The sequence below is a fragment of the Ranitomeya imitator genome, chromosome 5 (genome assembly GCF_032444005.1).
Source record: "Ranitomeya imitator isolate aRanImi1 chromosome 5, aRanImi1.pri, whole genome shotgun sequence".
NCBI classification, from domain to species: domain Eukaryota; kingdom Metazoa; phylum Chordata; class Amphibia; order Anura; family Dendrobatidae; genus Ranitomeya; species Ranitomeya imitator.
In genome coordinates, this window is record NC_091286.1 from 501493964 (window position 1) to 501515336 (window position 21373).

Below are 21373 nucleotides of genomic sequence, written 5' to 3' on the forward strand. Positions count from 1 at the left end.
CATCTGTTAGCCAGCATAAGTACATGTGGGGATTCCCTAGCAACCGGATTCCCTAGCAACCAGGCAACCCCCACATGTACTTATGCTGGCTAACAGATGTAAATCTCGAGTAACGAGTATATTCGCTCATCATCACCAATAAGGAGCTATGCATACAAGGACAGGGATGGGGAGCCATGCATACTAGGATAGAGATTAGGGGACAATACATACCTTAAAAAATTATGTGGAATTATCTCTCCATGTACACACGTCTATAGTCTAACATGTTATGTAGCCTCTTGATGGGGGGGGGGGGGGTGATCTTCCATCCACTTACTTAAATTAAGGGGTTCAGCACTGTACCTCTTTCCCTCTTGATGGCGCTTCTTGTCTCAAGATAGATATTGCTGAGCCATTAATGTCAGAATATTTTATTTATTTTATGTGCTTATATAGCGCTATTAATTTCAACAGCACTTTACAGATATCACCCATTTTAATTATTTTTCTACAGTTAAAGGGAATCTATCAGTGGGAACAACTCTTCTAAGCCATTAATATGGACATAAGACGCTGAATAAAGTGATACCTTGATATCTGTGATCCGATGTTTTATTACAGAGAAATCAAATTTTTTATATATAAATGAGCTGTTCCAGGCTATGGGCCATGCACTGATCTGCATGAAATGCTGCCTCCAGAGATTATTTTTAATAAAAGGGGATGTAACCAGTGTGAGACAAGTAAGTAACACAGGACAGATGTGTCAGGTATAATCACACACAGCTCTGCAGTGGGATGCGGAGAACAGAGAGCGGTCATTACACTGTTAACTCCCCCTCCAGTTATAATAATCTCTGGATTTACATTCTCATGCAGATCAGCTCATTGTCCTGAACAGTTCATTTACATACAAGAAATATATGGATTTCTCCGGAATAAGACATCGGATCTCAGATATCAAGGTATCATTTTATTCAGCTTCCTATGACCTGCATGCCCATATAGACATCTTAGGAGGACTAATCCTACTGATTGTTTCCCTTTAATAGGAATCTATCATCAGAAAATGACCCATTGTTTGAAGCAAGCTTTTGTTTTGCTATTTTTTTAAATATATATTAGATGGTGGCCCGATTCTAAGGCATCGGGTATTCTAGAATATGCATGTCCATGTAGTATATTGCACAGCCCACATAGTATATTGCCCAGCCACATAGTATATTGCCCAGGCATGTAGTATATTGCCCAGCCACGTAGTATATTGCCCAGCCATGTAGTTTATTGCCCAGCCACGTAGTATATTGCCCAGCCACGTAGTATATTACCCAGTCACGTAGTATATTGCCCAGTGATGTAGTATATTGCCCAGCCACGTAGTATATTGCCCAGCCACATAGTATATTGCCCAGCCACGTAGTATATTGCCCAGTTACGTAGTATATTGCCCAGTGATGTAGTATACAGCACAGAGCCATGTAGTATATTGCCCAGTTACGTAGTATATTGCCCAGCCATGTAGTATATTGCCCAGCCATGTAGTATATTGCCCAGTGACGTAGTATATTGCCCAGTGACGTAGTATATTGCCCAGCCACGTAGTATATTGCCCAGTTACGTAGTATATTGCCCAGTGACATAGTATACAGCACAGAGCCACGTAGTATATTGCCCAGCCACGTATGTCACCGGTTAAAAAATAAAAAATAAACATATACTCACCTTCCGAGGGAGCCCTTGTAGTCATGTCGTCTGTGTGTGCACTCGGCAGCTTCCGGTCCCAGAGTTGGTAGCGCAGGACCCGTGATGACATCGCGGTCACATGACCTTGTCGTCATGGCAGGTCCTTCTCGCGCAGGTGTGCAGGACCTGTGATGAAGTCGCAGTCACGTGACTGTGACATCATGGCAGGTCCTTGTCGCATACCATCCTTGCCACCGGAACCTGCGCTTGCATGGAGCGGTTACCGGAATGTCGCGAGGAGCGGGAAAGGCGGCGGAAGGTGAGTATATAATGATTTTTAATTTTTTTTATTATTTTTAACATTAGATCCTTTTACTATTGACACTGCATAGGCAGCATCAATAGTAAAAAGTTGGTGACACACAGGGTTAATAGCGGCAGTAACGGAGTGAGTTCCCCGCGGCATAACGCGGTCCGTTACCACTGGCATTAACCCTGTGTGAGCAGTGACTGCGGGGAGTATGGAGCGGGTGCTGGGCACTAACTGCAGGGGAGTAGGGAGGGAATAATCGGACTGTGGCCGTCGCTGATTGGTCGCGGCATCCATGACAGGCAGCTGGCGAAACCAATCAGCGACTTGGATTCCATGACAGACAGAGGCCGCGACCAATGAATATCAGTGACAGACAAAGACAGACAGAAGGACAGAAAGACGGAAGTGACCCTTAGACAATTATATAGTATGTATATATATATATATATATATATATATATATATATCACCATCTATGTTGAAAAGTAGAAATCTTGCAATTTTCACATTGGCCACTGGAGGTTTTTTTTTTAGACTCTAACATCCTATTACTTGAGAAAACAGCAAACGTACATTAGCTGCAATGGTTGAATCCTGACCCCATCTTTAGTATTGAAGGGTCTAGTGAGCTGTGGCCTGTGTGTAAATTGTGTGGATATTTTTTGTGTTTTTTTAAATAAAGATTGTAATATCGACAATAAATTACTACTTTTTTTTTTTTTTTTAAAAATACCTTTTCGCAAACCTTTCAAATTTTGCAAAAGTATATTTCTCAATTTTCAAACTTTGAATTTTCATGCCCTTAAATTATGGGCATATGTCACACAAAATAGTTAATAAATAACATTTTCCATATTTCTACTTTACATCAATACAATTTTGGAACCAAATTTAGTTTTTCTTAGGAAGTTATAAGCGTTAAACTTTGACCAGCGATTTTTCATTTTACAAATTTTACAAAACCATTTTTTTTGCCGACCACCTCATATTTGAAGTTACTTTGAGGTGTTTATATGATAGACGATACCCAGACTTGACACCATTATAAAAACCGCACCCCTCAAGTTGCTCAAAATCACATTCAAGAAGTTTATGAACCGTTCAGGTGCTTCACAGGAGTTTTTGGAATGTGGAAGAAAAAAATGATCATTTAACTTTTTTCACCAAATTTTTTACTTCAGATCCAAATTTATTTTGACAAGGGTAACAGGAAAAATGGACCCCAAAATGTGTTGTGTAATTTCTCTTGAGCATGCCGACACCCCATATGAGGGAGAAAACTACTGTTTGGCCGCACAGCAGAGCTCAGAAGGGAAGGAGAGCCATTTGACTTTTTGAATGTAAAATTTCCTGGAATCATTAGTGGATGTCATGTCCCATTTGGAGACCCCCTGATGTGTCTAAACAGTGGAAACCCCCACAAGTGACCCCATTTTGGAAATGATTACACTCATGGAATGTATTTAGATGTGTGGTGAGCACCTTGAACCCCCAGGTGCTTCACAAAAGTTTATAATGTTGGGTCATGAAAAACAAATCCAATTTTCCCCACAAAAATGTTACTTTAGCCCCAAATTTTGCATTTTTATAAGGGTAACAGGAGAAATTGCACCATACAATTTGTAGTGCTATTTCTCCTGAGTAACCAGACAGCAACTGTTAATTTTAAAGAAAAAAAAATTTGCGTGGGCTCCCTCGTAATTTTAATAACCAGCAGAGAGAAAGCTGATGTTAATATTCTGGGATGAAGCCAATAGCTATAAAGGTTCCTAGGCTATTAATATGAGCTCAAAAATGTTTGCTTAGATGTGCCAAATCTGGCACTTAGCCTCGCTCTTCCCACTTGCCCTGTAGCGGTGGCAAGTGGAGTTCATATTTGTGGGGTTGATGTCAACTTTGTATTGTCAGGAGACATCAAGACTGCAGGTTAGTAATGGAGAGGCATCTATGAGACACCTATCCATTACTAACCCCTTAGTGATATTGTATAAAAACACAGACACCCAGAATAAAGTCCTTTATTTGAAATAATGACAGACTCCTTTAATGAATCTTAAACCATTCTTACCGAGCTCCTAAGCCACCAAAGCCAATGTCTCCTGCAACAAATATAAAATAATAAACCACAATATTCCTCACCTGTCCGCAGAGAAGGTAATCCATAATGTCCCACAACCATCCTGATCACTTTGAGAGCTCACATCAGAGATGTAACTGCTCTCAAAGACAGCCGGTGATACACTGACAGGTGGTAATAGCTCACACGGTGTGTCACTGAGCTGCCTTGAGAGAGTTCACCTGAGTTTATCAGCTCCGGTGATCTCCCTTACGGGACCACTGCTGCGTGGGAAAGTTCTCAGCGGAGTTGTAAGTGAGCGCACAGGAGCTGATGAACTCCAGTGAATGCTCACGACAGCTCAGTGATACACTGCTGGAGTGATCACCTCCTGTCAGTGTATCACCGGACACTAGGTAGAGCAGTCACATCACCCGATGTGACTGTTCTACAGATGATATCGCCATGGGACACTCGGGATTACGTGGACTATGGTGGACAGATAAGTAAGTATATGGTGGTTTTTTATTTTACATTATTATTATTTGACTGACTCAATTGAAGTCAGTGGGTGCAGAAACACTGCAGAAACGCAAAAAGAATTGACGTGCTGCAGAAAAAAATGCACTGCAAATACGCATGGAAATTTACTGATCATGTGCACAATACTTCAGGATTGTCATTGAAAAAGCTTGCATAAGGTTTCTGCAGCGCCCCAGAGACCTGGTCGTTGCAGTATGGCACTCTGCCGCTAAGGGGAGTAGCGGTACGTCTGATGGCACTAAGGAGTTCTCCTGACCAGGTATCACCAGAACACATTACACTTCACACTCCGGCCACTAGGGGGAGAAAAAGGCTTTATTTATTGGGCCACTCCTCACAGTGGTAAAACTAGGGGCTGGGGAGGAAGTTAATCAGAAGCTGACTGGGTTGGATTCAGGCAACATCCCGTGGCAGGGGGTGTTGCAAGGAGAAGGCACAGGGGGCCCCTGTCAGGCGTGGGAACCTGGCAGGTGCCTAGCGAACAGAACAGAACGTAACAGAACCGCGCCTGCACACCCTGCGGCGGTATCCTAAGAAAGAGACACGAAGGGAAGGATATTGTGGAACCGTGTAAACGAGATTAAGCACAAAGGAGAGCCAGTAAGAGTCGTGCCGAGAGAGAGAGAGGCATCATCTTACTGAGGCGCGTAGTCGGTGGCCGGAACACCGTAGGAGTAACTGACTTCAGGCCTTACTTCAAACTCCGCCGGACAGTTAATCAAAGGTTGGCTGTCTACCTTACTACACCTACGAAGACATAGGGGGCAACATTGGGAGAGGGGCGTCTCTAGGGTCCCGGAAGACCTCCAAGCCTTCCCGTCACACGGGTGGCGTCCTAGCCATAACATACCTGGGGGACGTTAGAAACTAGTAACATCTGGAACCAAAGAACGAGAGAGAGCTGTAGAGAACGAACGAACGAGAACAGCAGTTGTGAGGACTATTCTGAATGCTCAGCAGGGTAGGACTACAACACACAGGCGCTAGTGGTAGGCAAACTCTGGATGTGCCCATCGGACCGGCCGGTCTCTGAGAGCCCTGTTAAACGTACTCTGGATTGAGGATCCTGAAGCCTTCAGTAAAGAGGTAAAGAGACTGCAACCTTGTGTCCTCATTATTGACTGTACCTCACACCATCACCATCCACCATACTGGGAAGCCCTGGGGACATATTTCACCTGTGGGAAGTTATACCATCCAGCTGCCACTCCATCACCCCAGCGGACCCCACAGCAGCGTCGGTCACCCTTACCGAACACCACAGGTGGCGTCACGAACCCCTGACAGACTGTTCCACTACTTTCATTGAACTCCCCTTAGCAGGGTCGCAGACCGGGTCTAGCCACCGTGACAGCCTCAGAACTGAACCAGAGAGGCCCGGTACCGAAACGCGTGGCCCTGTGTCTGGGGGCGCTCCAACTTGGCGTCACAAACAGGATCGTACTTAAGCCTGAAGAATTGGGTCATGTGTGCCTTGAAACTGTGATTGAAATGTGTTGGACTGTGATTTATTGCAAGGACTGTGTATTGCTATCTCCCCGCAAGATTCCCGCCAAAACCGCCGCCATTGCCGCGCCATGAGGAGCGCAGGAGAAGAAGGAGGGCGTGCCATGGGAGGAGACTATCAAAGTGGCGTCAGAAGTGCCGACCGCCCCCTCCGATTGCTGTTGCGGGAGGACGATCTGCCCCGAAGCAGAGGAGAACCACCCCCTGATTTGCAACGGCGGGAGCCAAGACAAGAAGGAGCTCCACCCCCAGGAAATGGAGGAGCAGCGTGCGAGTGCCATTGCAGATCCCGGAGAGGGGATGACGACCAACGGGTACCCGAACGACAAAGGAGTGATCCTGGCTTGTCCCTGTCAGCCGGAGGTGGAGCCGGACTCGAATCTGCCGCGGCTGGAGGACTCGGACTTCTTGGGGTCGCAGGCAGAGGAGCAGAGTCAGCCTATTCCGAGCATGGAGCCAGCCGATGCGAAGCTATGGAGATCGGAGCCGCCACCGAGAGCCGCGTCGGGAGAACCGCAGTTCGAGCCGCGTCGGGAGAACCGCAGTTCGAGCCGCAGCCGACTCCAGTGTCCTTATCAACGGAACCGATCTGCATCGGTGGAACCACATCAGACGGAGGTATGGAAAATGCCCCTGCCCTCCTGACCGATCCGGCTCCCGTGACCGCTCCCCGTCCTGACGGTGACCGATTCCCTGCCCCTGAACTGGTAGTTATAGCCCCCGGCACCATGGAGAAGCTGGTGCCTCCGCTACCGACAACTATGGGGACACCACTGTGCGTAAGCTCCGAGGGGGTGATCTTCCAATGGGATAACCCGAGGGTAGAGCCAGACGGGACCAGACAGGAGGGCCTCAGCATCGCTGCGCTCACTTGGGAACAATATAAACAATGTCTAATTTTACACTGGAAAGACCGAAAAGAGACCAGGAAGCGACCCACGTGGAGGACGCCATGGCTGACCGCTCAGACCCAGACTGCGGGGTCGAAGCAGAGGTCTCCCCCAGCTACCCGGATGAGCATCACAGCCAGGGCCTCACATCCGGGACCGGTCTCCTACAGGGCAAGATGGAGGATCTTGTGGAGCAACTTCTCCAGTGGCGGCTGGAGACCGAGGCCTCGTGCAAAGAGGTACCCGCAGAGGAACTCCTGACTCTGGAACCTTCATCACCATTGGAGTCGGTCACACCGGAGGAAGCCGCATCGACTGGTGAATCCGCCGATCCCACCCTGGCCGCGGAAGACCTGCTGATAGGCCTGGTCGCGGCGCCCCCTCTCCCTGGGACCCATAAACTCCAGCGCCTTCCACAATGGGACCAACCCACGGGCATGGAGCAATTCCTCAAGGCCCCGATCTCGCCGCTTACCATGCCAGGCGAGGTCTACGCAGAGCGTACGGTGTGCCGCTGGGTGATCCCGGGGTCGAACATCATGGGGTTCCCTGGGGTGCAGACACAGGAGGGAGAGATGGTGGAGGCCCTTAGCTGGGAGCAGTACCAGGCCCAGCTGCATCGGCAGTGGGAGGAGATGGAGAGACAGCAACAGGCCCAGCGGGAAGCCCACTACCGGCGGGACCTTGAAGTGAAGGACCGGGCCCGCAAGGACCGTACCACCCACCAGGCCCCACGCAGGCAGGGCACCGTCGTTGAGTTCTGGTTCCGTGGAGGATGGGGCTTCATCAAAGAGCCGGACCTATATTCCGAGGTTTTCGTAAACCGGAGGGATGTGGAGTCCCATCTCAAGGAAGGCCACCCGGACCGGGATCTGTACAAGGGGGACGAAGTCACCTACACCGGGCACTTCGGGGAGAGGGGTTGGTTCGCCCTGAATGTGCGCAAGCGGCCAGCCCCCATGACATCATCGACCAAAGCGGCGGCAAAGCCGTCCCCCATAGCGAGGGTACCCCCTTGTGACAGGACCACAACAGTCACCAAGACCACGGTGGTGACCCCTACATGCACTGTTGTGAAAACCACCACTTGTACTGTGGACACTGTTACTACGGTGGTGGTGGAGAGCTCGACCTCGGGAGTGGTTGGCGCCTCGGTTGTTGCGAGGTCCAGGGCAATCGCCACACAGACCGCTGACTGGAGCCCGGGGTCTCCTGTGACCACACCGAGTGCCCGTGAGTACCCGGCGGGGTGGCCCCGCCCACTGCTGCCGGTGGAGTTGTCACAGCCACTAATGCCGAGGAAATAAACCTCGAAGATCCCAATATGTATATAGTTAACTGTTTCCTGCTGTTGCTGCTACTTTAAACCCGACCAGGGTTAACTCCTAGGGATCCCTTTGTTTACCCGGGATCCCTAATGTTTTCTATTTCTTTTCTACGTTTGCACAAGTTATCACTGTTTAAAAGACTGCCGGATCATGGACGGTGAATGATTCAAAACTGTTTTTGTATATAGTTTGCACCTTCTTAAAGGTGCTCCCTACTGGTTTTACAAGCGAGAGAAGACTTTGCGAAGATGATGCTTCCAGATATGACGCAGAAGGTCTTGCTTTCGGTGGACTGGCAGACAGAGAGAGAATCTGCACTAGAGACTTGGGTCCCTCTTAAAGGGAATGTTTACATGATGGCTTTAATAAAAGTTGAACGTTAATAATGTTAATAAAGACTGAGGACAGGAAAGCTTGAAGTGAACCCGTAGGGGTTAGAGAGAGAGTCCTCCTGAGAGATGTAGAAAGATGGTCGGCACAATGGCAGTAGGCCCAGCCAAGGAGCTAGGCGGTCCTGCATTGGTGAAGTTGGAACGGAAAGAAAGTTGAGTTATTTATATATAGCATTTTATGGTAGGCCTTTAGTGGGTTCAGCGTATACGCCCTTAAAGGAAAGTTAACTTCGTGTTCAAAAGTTTGCACTTAGTAGAATACCTGACTGGGTACTGAGAGTTATTTATAGTCAAAAATGTTATTTAAAAATATTAATCCTGTTTTTATTTGTAACGTTCAAGTGTCCTTACCTCCCATAAAGGGAAGCACCTTTTCTATTTACTTGTTCTAAGCATTTCAAAAATTTTGTATGTCTTTTGCTGTATTATATTGTTGTTCTTCTTCCCAGTCCAGGAGTACTGGATTTAACCGGGGGGAAGTGCAGCACCCCAGAGACCTGGTCGTTGCAGTATGGCACTCTGCCGCTAAGGGGAGTGTTATGATCTGGTGGTTTAGGAGCAACATGGAACGAGCTCTGAAGGACGTGGTAACTGTACTGACCGCAGTCCCTAAGCTCAACACAACACTAGAAGTAGCCGTGGAATGCTCCTAACTCTCCCTAGGCATCTCGTCACAGCCTAAGAGCTAACTACCCCTAAAGATAGAAGCAGGAAAGCTATCTTGCCTCAGAGAAAATCCCCAAAGGATAGATTAGCCCCCCACAAATAATGACTGTGAGTGGAGAGGGAAAAGACATACACAGAATGAAACCAGGATGAGCACATGGGGCCAGTCTAGCTAAATAGATAGGACAGGATGGAATACTGTGCGGTCAGTATAAAACACTACAAAAAATCCACGCAGAGTTAACAAAAATCTCCACACCTGACTAAAGGTGTGGAGGGTAAATCTGCTTCCCAGAGCTTCCAGCAAGACAGAATTAATTCATACTGATAAGCTGGACAAACAAAGAAAGCACAGAACGGATAAGTCCACAATCTATGGACAGAAAAGAGCAAGCAAAAACTTAGCTTTGCTGAACTGGTCAGGATAACAGGGAAATCCAAAGAGATGTGAATCCAACCAGGAACCATTTACAAGTGGCACTGGCTGAAGGAAAGAGCCAGGCCTAAATAGCAGAGCAGAAGAGACGATAAGTGGAGGCAGCTGAAGACAGCTAACTCCAAGGATCAGCCATACCACTTGAAACCACAAGAGGGAGCCCAAGAGCAGAACTCACAAAAGTGCCACTTACAACCACCGGAGGGAGCCCAAGAGCGGAATTCACAACAGGGGAGTAGCGGTACATCTGATGGCACTAAGGAGTTCTCCTGACCAGGTATCACCAGAACACATTACACTTCACACTCCGGCCACTAGGGGGAGAAAAAGGCTTTATTTATTGGCCACTCCTCACACTGGTAAAACTAGGGGCTGGGGAGGAAGTTAGTCAGAAGCTGACTGGGTTGGATTCAGGCAACATCCCGTGGCAGGGGGTGTTGCATGGAGAAGGCACAGGGGGGCCCTTTCAGGCGTGGGAACCTGGCAGGTGCCCAGCGAACAGAACAGAACGTAACGGAACCGCGCCTGCACACCCTGCGGCGGTATCCTAAGAAAGAGACACGAAGGGAAGGATATTGTGGAACCGTGTAAACGAGATCAAGCACAAAGGAGAGCCAGTAAGAGTCGTGCCGAGAGAGAGAGGCAACATCTTACTGAGATGCGTAGTCGGTGGCCGGAACACCGTAGGAGTAACTGACTTCAGGCCTTACTTCAAACTCCGCCGGACAGTTAATTGTTGTGAATTCTGTTATCGAACTCCCTCCTGTGGTCATGAATGGTACTTCGGCGAGTTCTGTCCATGGACTCCCTCTGGTGGCTGTGAGTGGAGCTGCTGGTTCTGAGGTTCCTTCCACAGGTGATCTAGTTTAGTCTTAGGCTGGCTGCTCTATTTAACTCCACTCTGATCATTACTCCTTGCCAGCTGTCAATGTTCTTGTACTGGTTCAGTTCGCTCTTGGATCATTCTGGTGACCTGTCTACTCCAGGAGAAGCTAAGTCCCTGCTAGTTAATTATTTGTTCATTGTTTCCTTGTCCAGCTTGCTATCATGATTTTGCCTTGCTAGCTGGAGGCTCTGGGATGCAGTGTGGCACCTCCGCACCGTGAGTCAGTGCGGAGGTCTTTTTGCACAGTCTGCGTGGTCTTTTTGTAGTTTTTGTGCTGACCGCAAAGATACCTTTCCTATCCTCAGTCTGTTTAGTAAGTCTGGCCTCCCTTTGCTGAAACCTGTTTCATTTCTGTGTTTGTGACTTTCATCTTTACTCACAGTCAATATATGTGGGGGGCTGCCTTTTCCTTTGGGGAATTTCTCTGAGGCAAAAGGTAGGCTTTATTTTCTATCTCTAGGGCTAGTTAGCTCTTAGGCTGTGAAGAGGCGTCTAGGTAGAGTTAGGTACGCTCCACGGCTATTTCTAGTTGTGTGATAGGATTAGGGGTTGCGGTCAGCAGAGCTCCCACTTCCCAGAGCTTGTCCTGTGTGAGTTTAACCATCAGGTCGTTCCGGGTGCTCCTAACCACCAGGTCCATAACAGTACAGCTGGCCCAATGTATTAATGCATCTCAATAGAGGGATAAGAGAAGTTCTGAGACCATTTATTTTTCTCTGCAGTGTGTTTTGTCTTTCTTTTCCCCTTAACCTCTGGGTGGTTCAGGACACAGGTGTAGATATGGACATTCAAGGTCTGTCCTCTTGTGTGGATCATCTCACTGCAAGGGTACAAAACATTCAAGATTTTGTGGTTCAGAATCCGATGTTAGAGCCTAGAATTCCAATTCCTGATTTGTTTTCTGGGGATAGATCTAAGTTCTTGAATTTCAAAAATAATTGTAAACTGTTTCTAGCTTTGAAACCCCGCTCCTCTGGTGACCCCGGTCAACAAGTAAAAATCATTATTTCTTTGTTGCGTGGTGACCCTCAAGACTGGGCATTTTCCCTTGCGCCAGGAGATCCTGCATTGCGTGATGTAGATGCGTTTTTTCTGGCGCTTGGATTGCTTTATGATGAACCGAATTAAGTGGATCAGGCAGAGAAAATCTTGCTGGCTTTGTGTCAGGGTCAGGATCAAGCGGAGGTGTATTGTCAGAAGTTTAGAAAGTGGTCTGTGCTTACTCAGTGGAATGAGTGTGCCCTGGCGGCAATTTTCAGAAAGGGTCTTTCTGAAGCCCTTAAGGATGTCATGGTGGGATTTCCCACGCCTGCTGGTCTGAATGAGTCTATGTCCTTGGCCATTCAGATCGATCGGCGCTTGCGTGAGCGCAAAGCTGTGCACCATTTGGCGGTATTCTCTGAGCATAGGCCTGAGCCTATGCAATGTGATAGGACTTTGACCAGAGCTGAACGGCAAGAACACAGACGTCGGAATGGGCTGTGTTTTTACTGTGGTGATTCCACTCATGCTATCTCCGATTGTCCTAAGCGCACTAAGCGGTTCGCTAGGTCTGCCACCATTGGTACGGTACAGTCTAAATTTCTTTTGTCCATTACTCTGATTTGCTCTTTGTCATCCTATTCTGTTATGGCATTTGTGGATTCAGGCGCTGCCCTGAATTTGATGGATTTGGAGTTTGCCAGGCGCTGTGGTTTTTTCTTGGAGCCCTTGCAGTATCCTATTCCATTGAGAGGAATTGATGCTACGCCTTTATCCAAGAATAAGCCTCAGTACTGGACTCAATTTACCATGTGCATGGCTCCTGCACATCAGGAGGATATTCGCTTTTTGGTGTTGCATAATCTGCATGATGTGGTGGTTTTGGGGTTGCCATGGCTACAGGTCCATAATCCAGTATTGGATTGGAAATCTATGTGTGTGTCCGGCTGGGGTTGTCAGGGGGGTACATGGTGATGTTCCATTGCTGTCAATTTCGCCTTCCACTCCTTCTGAAGTCCCTGAGTTTTTGTCAGATTACCAGGATGTATTTGATGAGCCCAAATCCAGTGCCCTACCTCCTCATGGGGACTGCGATTGTGCTATTAATTTGATTCCTGGTAGTAAGTTTCCTAAGGGCCGTCTGTTTAATTTATCTGTGCCAGAGCACGCCGCTATGCGGAGTTATATAAAGGAATCCTTGGAGAAAGGTCATATTCGCCCGTCGTCATCACCGTTGAGAGCTGGGTTCTTTTTTGTGGCCAAGAAGGATGGTTCTTTGAGACCTTGTATTGATTACCGCCTTCTTAATAAGATCACAGTCAAATTTCAGTACCCTTTGCCACTGCTGTCTGATTTGTTTGCTCGGATTAAGGGGGCTAGTTGGTTCACCAAGATAGATCTTCGAGGGGCGTATAATGTTGTGCGAATAAAACAGGGCGATGAATGGAAAACAGCATTTAATAAGCCCGAGGGCCATTTTGAGTACCTGGTTATGCCATTTGGGCTTTCTAATGCTCCATCTGTGTTTCAGTCCTTTATGCATGACATCTTCCGAAAGTACCTGGATAGATTCATGATTGTATATTTGGATGATATTTTGGTCTTTTCGGATGATTGGGAGTCTCATGTGAAGCAGGTCAGAATGGTGTTCCAGGTCCTTCGTGCGAATTCCTTGTTTGTGAAGGGGTCAAAATGTCTCTTTGGACTTCAGAAGGTTTCATTTTTGGGTTTCATTTTTTCCCCTTCTACTATCAAGATGGACCCTGTTAAAGTTCAGGCCATTTATGATTGGACTCAGCCGACATCTGTGAAGAGCCTGCAGAAGTTCCTGGGCTTTGCTAATTTTTACGGTCACTTCATCGCTAATATTTCTAGTGTTGCTAAACCGTTGACTGATTTGACCAAGAAAGGTGCTGATGTGGTCAATTGGTCCTCTGCAGCTGTAGAGGCTTTTCAGGAGTTGAAGCGTCGTTTTTCTCCTGCCCCTGTGTTGTGCCAGCCAGATGTTTCGCTCCCGTTTCAGGTCGAGGTTGATGCTTCTGAGATTGGAGCAGGGGCTGTTTTGTCGCAAAGAAGTTCTGATGGCTCGGTGATGAAACATGTGCCTTCTTTTCTAGAAAATTCTTGCCTGCCGAGCGCAATTATGATGTTGGCAATCGAGAGTTGTTAGCCATGAAGTGGGCATTCGAGGAGTGGCGACATTGGCTTGAAGGAGCCAAGCATCGCGTGGTGGTCTTGACGGATCACAAGAATCTGACTTATCTCGAGTCTGCCAAACGGTTGAATCCTAGACAGGCTCGATGGTCGCTGTTTTCCTCCCGTTTTGATTTTGTGGTTTCGTACCTTCCGGGCTCTAAGAATGTGAAGGCTGATGCCCTGTCAAGGAGTTTTGTGCCTGACTCTCCGGGTGTTCCTGAGCCGGCGAGTATTCTCAAAGAGGGGGTAATTTTGTCTGCCATCTCCCCTGATTTGCGGCGGGTGCTGCAGAAGTTTCAGGCTGATAGACCTGACCGTTGTCCAGCGGAGAAACTGTTTGTCCCTGATAGATGGACTAGTAGAGTTATCTCTGAGGTTCATTGTTCGATGTTGGCTGGTCATCCTGGAATCTTTGGTACCAGAGATTTGGTGGCTAGATCCTTTTGGTGGCCTTCTTTGTCACGGGATGTGCGTTCTTTTGTGCAGTCCTGTGGGACTTGTGCTCGGGCTAAGCCCTGCTGTTCTCGTGCCAGTGGGTTGCTTTTGCCCTTGCCGGTTCCGAAGAGGCCCTGGACGCATATTTCCATGGATTTTATTTCAGATCTCCCTGTCTCTCAAAGGATGTCGGTCATTTGGGTGGTTTGTGATCGCTTCTCTAAGATGGTCCATTTGGTACCCTTGTCTAAATTGCCTTCCTCCTCTGATTTGGTGCCATTATTTTCCAGCATGTGGTTCGTTTGCATGGCATTCTGGAGAACATCGTCTCGGACAGAGGTTCCCAGTTTGTTTCGAGGTTTTGGCGGTCCTTTGGTGCTAGGATGGGCATTGTTTTGTCTTTTTCCTCGGCCTTCCATCCTCAGACAAATGGCCAAACCGAACGAACTAATCAGACTTTGGAAACATATCTGAGATGCTTTGTTTCTGCTGATCAGGATGATTGGGTGTCCTTCTTGCCTTTGGCTAAGTTCGCCCTTAATAATCGGGCCAGCTCGGCTACTTTGGTTTCGCCTTTCTTCAGTAATTCTTGTTTCCATCCTCGTTTCTCTTCAGGGCAGGTTGAGCCTTCGGACTGTCCTGGTGTGGATACTGTGGTGGACAGGTTGCAGCAGATTTGGACTCATGTGGTGGACAATTTGACATTGTCCCAGGAGAAGGCTCAACGTTTCGCTAACCGCCGGCGCTGTGTTGGTCCCCGACTTCGTGTTGGGGATTTGGTTTGTTTGTCGTCTCGTTATGTTCCTATGAAGGTTTCCTCTCCTAAGTTTAAGCCTCGTTTCATTGGTCCGTATAAGATTTCTGAAGTTCTCAATCCTGTGTCATTTCGTTTGGCCCTTCCAGCTTCTTTTGCCATCCATAATGTGTTCCATAGGTCGTTATTGCGGAGATACCTGGCGCCTATGGTTCCCTCCGTTGACCCTCTTGCCCCGGTGTTGGTCGAGGGGGAGTTGGAGTATGTGGTGGAGAAGATTTTAGATTCTCGTATTTCGAGACGGAAACTCCAGTACCTGGTCAAGTGGAAGGGTTATGGTCAGGAAGATAATTCCTGGGTTGTTGCCTCTGATGTTCATGCTGCCGATCTGGTTCGTGCCTTTCATTTGGCTCGTCCTGATCGGCCTGGGGGTTCTGGTGAGGGTTCGGTGACCCCTCCTCAAGGGGGAGTACTGTTGTGAATTCTGTTATCGAACTCCCTCCTGTGGTCATGAATGGTACTTCGGCGAGTTCTGTCCATGGACTCCCTCTGGTGGCTGTGAGTGGAGCTGCTGGTTCTGAGGTTCCTTCCACAGGTGACCTAGTTTAGTCTTAGGCTGGCTGCACTATTTAACTCCACTCTGATCGTTACTCCTTGCCAGCTGTCAATGTTCTTGTACTGGTTCAGTTCGCTCTTGGATCTTTCTGGTGACCTGTCTACTCCAGCAGAAGCTAAGTCCCTGCTAGTTAATTATTTGTTCATTGTTTCCTTGTCCAGCTTGCTATCATGATTTTGCCTTGCTAGCTGGAGGCTATGGGATGCAGTGTGGCACCTCCGCACCGTGAGTCGGTGCGGAGGTATTTTTGCACACTCTGCGTGGTCTTTTTGTAGTTTTTGTGCTGACCGCAAAGATACCTTTCCTATCCTCAGTCTGTTTAGTAAGTCTGGCCTCCCTTTGCTGAAACCTGTGTCATTTCTGTGTTTGTGACTTTCATCTTAACTCACAGTCAATATATGTGGGGGGCTGCCTTTTCCTTTGGGGAATTTCTCTGAGGCAAGGTAGGCTTTATTTTCTATCTCTAGGGCTAGTTAGCTCTTAGGCTGTGAAGAGGTGTCTAGGTAGAGTTAGGTACGCTCCACGGCTATTTCTAGTTGTGTGATAGGATTAGGGGTTGCGGTCAGCAGAGCTCCCACTTCCCAGAGCTTGTCCTGTGTGAGTTTAACCATCAGGTCGTTCCGGGTGCTCCTAACCACCAGGTCCATAACAGTTAATCATAGGTTGGCTGTCTACCTTACTACACCTACGAAGACATAGGGGGCAACATTGGGAGAGGGGCGTCTCTAGGGTCCCGGAAGACCTCCAAGCCTTCCCGTCACACGGGTGGCATCCTAGCCATAACATACCTGGGGGACGTTAGAAACTAGTAACATCTGGAACCAAAGAACGAGAGAGAGCTGTAGAGAACGAACGAACGAGAACAGCAGTTGTGAGGACTTTTCCGAATGCTCAGCAGGGTAGGACTACAACACACAGGCGCTAGTGGTAGGCAACGATTTCCATCTGCGAAGGAAACTCTGGATTTGCCCATCGGACCGGCCGGTCTCAGAGCCCTGTTAAACGTACTATGGATTGAGGATCCTGAAGCCTTCAGTAAAGAGGTAAAGAGACTGCAACCTTGTGTCCTCATTATTGACTGCATCTCACACCGTCTCCATCCACCTTACTGGGAAGCCCTGGGGACATACTTCACCTGTGGGAAGTTATACCATCCAGCTGCCACTCCATCACCCCAGCGGACCCCACAGCAGCGTCGGTCACCCTGACAGAACACCACAGGTGGCGTCACGAACCCCTGACAGACTGTTCCACTACTTTCATTGGACTCCCCTTAGCAGGGTCGCGGACTGGGTCTATCCACCGTGACAGCCTCAGAACCGAACCAGAGAGGCCCGGTACCGAAACGCGTGGCCCTGTGTCTGGGGGTGCTCCATTTCCATAGCGTTTTTTCCCCATTTCCATGTGGAAAAAATGCAGCGAAAATGCATCAAAACCGCACCATGTGCACATTGCCTTAGGGTTATGGGTTGTTCTCTATCATCATCAGGAAAGGCCAGGTGATGAGGATTTCCCAGCTTTATAAAAACCAGCGTCCTCTAACCTTGTGCCAAAAAACAGCAGCCATCGGTCCTTCTAAGCAGCTGCCTAGCACTCTGAAAATGAAAATGGAGGAGTACCACAAAGCAGAAGAAGGCTATAAGAAGGTAGCAAAGCATTTTCAAGTTGCCATGTACTCAGTTTGAAATGAAATTAAGAAATGGCAGTTAACAGGAACAGTGGAGGTCAAGATAAAGTTTGAAAGACCAATCAAAATTTCAATGAGAGCTTCTGGTGGGATTGATAGAGAGGCAAATCATAAACCCCCGCTTGACTGTGGCTAGACCTCAAAAGAGCAGTGCATGCAAGATGACCAAGGAATCTCACAGAACTGGAATAATTTTCCAAGGAAGAATGGATGAAAATACCTCAAACAAGAATTGAAAGACTCTTGTCTGACTACAAAAAGCGCTTACAAGCTGTGATACTTGCAAAAGTGGGTGCTACTAGGTACTAACAATGCAGAATGCTCAAACTTTTGCATCAGCCCATTTTCCTTTTTGTAGTTTTTAAAATGTAAAAGAATCTATACCGTATATACTCGTGTATAAGCTGAGATTTTCAGCACATTTTTTTGTGCTGCAAACGCCCCCCTCAACTTATACATGAGTCAAATGTCCAGAACGCTTGGGAGGAAGGGGGAGCGGCGTAGCAGCAGCAGGAGCCGGCGGCTGTGACAGCTGCAGCCACTGGCTACCAGAAGACATCATACTTACCCTCCGTCACTGCATCTGCGTCCTTGCATCTCCATTGTCCCAGCACGGCAGCTCTTCCTGTGCTGATCAGTCACGTGGTACCGCTCATTAAGGTAATGAATATGTACGCGTCTCCACTCCCATAGGCGTGGGGTGCATATTCATTACCTTAATGAGCAGTACGACAAGACCGCTCAGCACAGGAGAGGAAAGATGCCGGTGTCGGGACAACGGAGATGTAGGGACGAAGATGCAGGTGCGAGGAGGGTGAGTTTGGAGGGGGGATGTGAGCCATGCATACAACCATGGGATGGGGGAGCCGTGCCATGTGGGGGCCGGGGAAGCCGAGCCATGTGGGACCGGGTAGCCGAGCCATGCGGACTGAGGGAGCTGAGCCATGCAGGATCGGGGGAGCCATGCATGCAACAGGGGGAGCCACATACCAAGACAGGGAGGGGAGCCACATATCAGGACAGGACAGGGGGAGCCATATATCATCACAGGATGGGAAGCCACATACCAGGACTGGACAAGGGGAGCCATGCATAGCAGGACAGGGATGAGGGGACAATGCGTACCCGGCTTATACTCGAGTCAATAAGCTTACCCAGTTTTCCGTAGCAAAAGTGGGTGCCTCGGCTTATACTCGTGCCAGCTTATACTCGAGTATATACGGTGTATATATATATATATATATATATATGTATATATATATATATATATTGTAGGGATTCCACTCACTCAAGTGCGACGCCTGACACTCAGGAGGCATGTTCCTTTAAAGTTCACTGGGTTTATTGCTTCATAAACCATATGGCAAAACAACAGAAAGCAAATAGCCTTTGGTTCAGGCAAAGAAAAAACAAGTGTCCAGTTCATCCGGCTCAGTCCTGAAGCCGTAACACACTCAGGAGGGTTTCACCTCCACACATATCTGCTGTGTTAAGCATTAGCCTGTCTTATATAGGACTAACCACACCCAGTAACCCATCACATGATTAGCCATGTGGTCTGACATCACCACAGGTCCTGAAACACAAATACATGGTTATGTGCAACAAAGAAATATTCCGGGCTACATTACAGCGACAAGGTACCTATGTGACACATACCTCCCGTCGACTACACACCCGTTAGCCATGCTACAATATATATCTTTATTTATATAGCGCCAACATATTCCACAGCGCTCTACAGTTTAACAGCTTCAATCACAACAGTCATAAGTTAACAATACAATAATTAAAGCAACACAAGACGACCCTGCTCATGAGAGCTTACAATCTACAATGAGGTGGGGAGATACAAAGTACAGGTGTGTATTTACAATGATGTATTTACAATGATGGTGCAGCCATCTTCAGGGAGTGGGGGATAGATGGAAGTAGTGAATAGGCTACACACAAACAAAATAACTGATTAGGGAACATGATAGGCCTCTCTGAACAAACGTGTTTTGAGGGAGCGCCTAAAACTATGCAAATTGTGGATGGTCCTAATTTCTTGGGGTAGAGTATTCCAGAGGATTGGTGCAGCGCGGGAGAAGTCTTGTAGTCGGGAGTGGGAGGTACAGATTAGTGCAGAGGTTAGTCGAAAGTCATTTGCAGAGCGCAGAGGTCGGTTAGGCCAATAGACAGAAATGAGGGAGGAGATGTAAGGGGGTGCCACACTGTGAAGAGCTTTGTGTGTGAGAACAAGTACTTTGAATTGTATCCTGTAATGAATGGGCAGCCAGTGTAATGACTGGCGAAGAGCGGACGCGTTTGAGTAACGATTAGCTAGATAGACCACCCTGGCTGCTGCATTAAGGATAGACTGGATAGGGGAAAGTCGAGTGAGGGGGAGGCCAAGTAATAGAGCGTTGCAGTAGTCCAGGCGGGAGTGGATCAGGGTGACAGTGAGGGTTTTTGTTGTTTCTATAGTGAGAAAAGGGCGGACTCTAGAGATGTTCTTTAGGTGTAAGCGGCACGAGCGGGCAAGAGATTGTATATGGGAGGTGAAGGAGAGATCGGAGTCAAACATAACACCCAGACAGCGCGCTTGCTGCCGGGGTGTTATTATGGTGCCACCCACGGAGAAACGTCAGGTTTAGGAAGGTTAGTAGATGTTGGGAGCAGAAGAAGTACAGTTTTGGAGAGGTTGAGTTTCAGATAGAGAGCGGACATGATGTCGGAGTCTGCGAACAGACAGTCAGTTGTGTTCTGTAGTACAGCAGGAGTAAGGCCAGGGGATGATGTGTATAGTTGTGTGTCGTCGGTATAAAGATGGTACTGAAAGCCAAATCTGGTGATGGTCTGTCCAATTGGGGCCGTGTAGAGGGAGAAGAGAAGGGGGCCAAGGACTGAACCCTGGGGTATCCCGACAGTGAGAGGAAGAGGAGATGAAGTGGAGCCAGAGAACAGAACACTGAAGGAGCGGTCAGAAAGATAGGAGGAGAACCAGGAGAGAGCAGTGTCCTTAATGCCAAGTGACTGGAGCTTAGAGAGTAAGAGAGGGTGGTCAACAGTGTCGAAAGCTGCAGGAAAATTGAGAAGAATGAGCAGAGAGTGGTCACTGTTACATTTTGCGGTCAGAAGGTCGTTGGTCACTTTGATGAGTGCAGTTTCTATCGAGTGTAGGGGGCAGAAGCCGGACTGTGAAGGATCTAGGAGGGAGTGAATGGAGAGGTAACGGGTAAAGCGGGAGTTGATTAGGCGCTCCAAGAGTTTAGAGATGAAGGGGAGATTGGAGACCGGTCTGTAGTTGTTTGTGCAGGATGGGTCAAGGGTGGGTTTCTTTAGTAACGGAGTAATGATAGAGTGTTTGAAGGAGGATGGGAAAATGCCTGAGGAGAGTGAGAGACTAAAGATTGTAGTTAGGTGAGTAGTGACAACTGGAGAGAGACTGGAGGAGATGAGAGGGAATGGGGTCGGTAGAGCATGTAGTCAGACGAGAAGAAGAGAGGAGCCTGGAGACTTCTTCTTCTGTGATGGGATCAAATGCAGAGAGTGAGCCAGGGCTGCTTTACTCTATGTTTGGAGGTTCTGAGGGTGAGGGGAGCTACTTGGTCTAGGGTGCTTCTAAGAGTGTCATTGTAGTGATATACCGCCAGATCAGGACAGGAAAAAGAGATTGGGGACAGTGATGAGTGTAAGGAGTCTGAAAGTGTATGAGGGTTAATGGTTTGTAGATTTCTGACTGAATGGTAGGTAGAAGGGTGCTGGGGTGAGCGAGGATTTGTGAGCATAAAGGAGAGAATGTTGTGGTCAGAGAGGGGAAGCAGTGAGTTATTTAGATAGGAGATTGAAGACAGCCAGACAAAGACCAGGTCAAGGGTGTTACCGTCCTTGTGTGTCTCAGAGCTTGAGAGCTGTGAGAGGCCGAGCAAAGTGGTTAGTGATAGAAGCTGGGATGCAGATGTAGAAGTGGGGCTGTTTATGGGGATGTTGAAGTCTCCCAGGATAAGGGTTGGGAGTTCTGAGGACATAAAGTGCGGC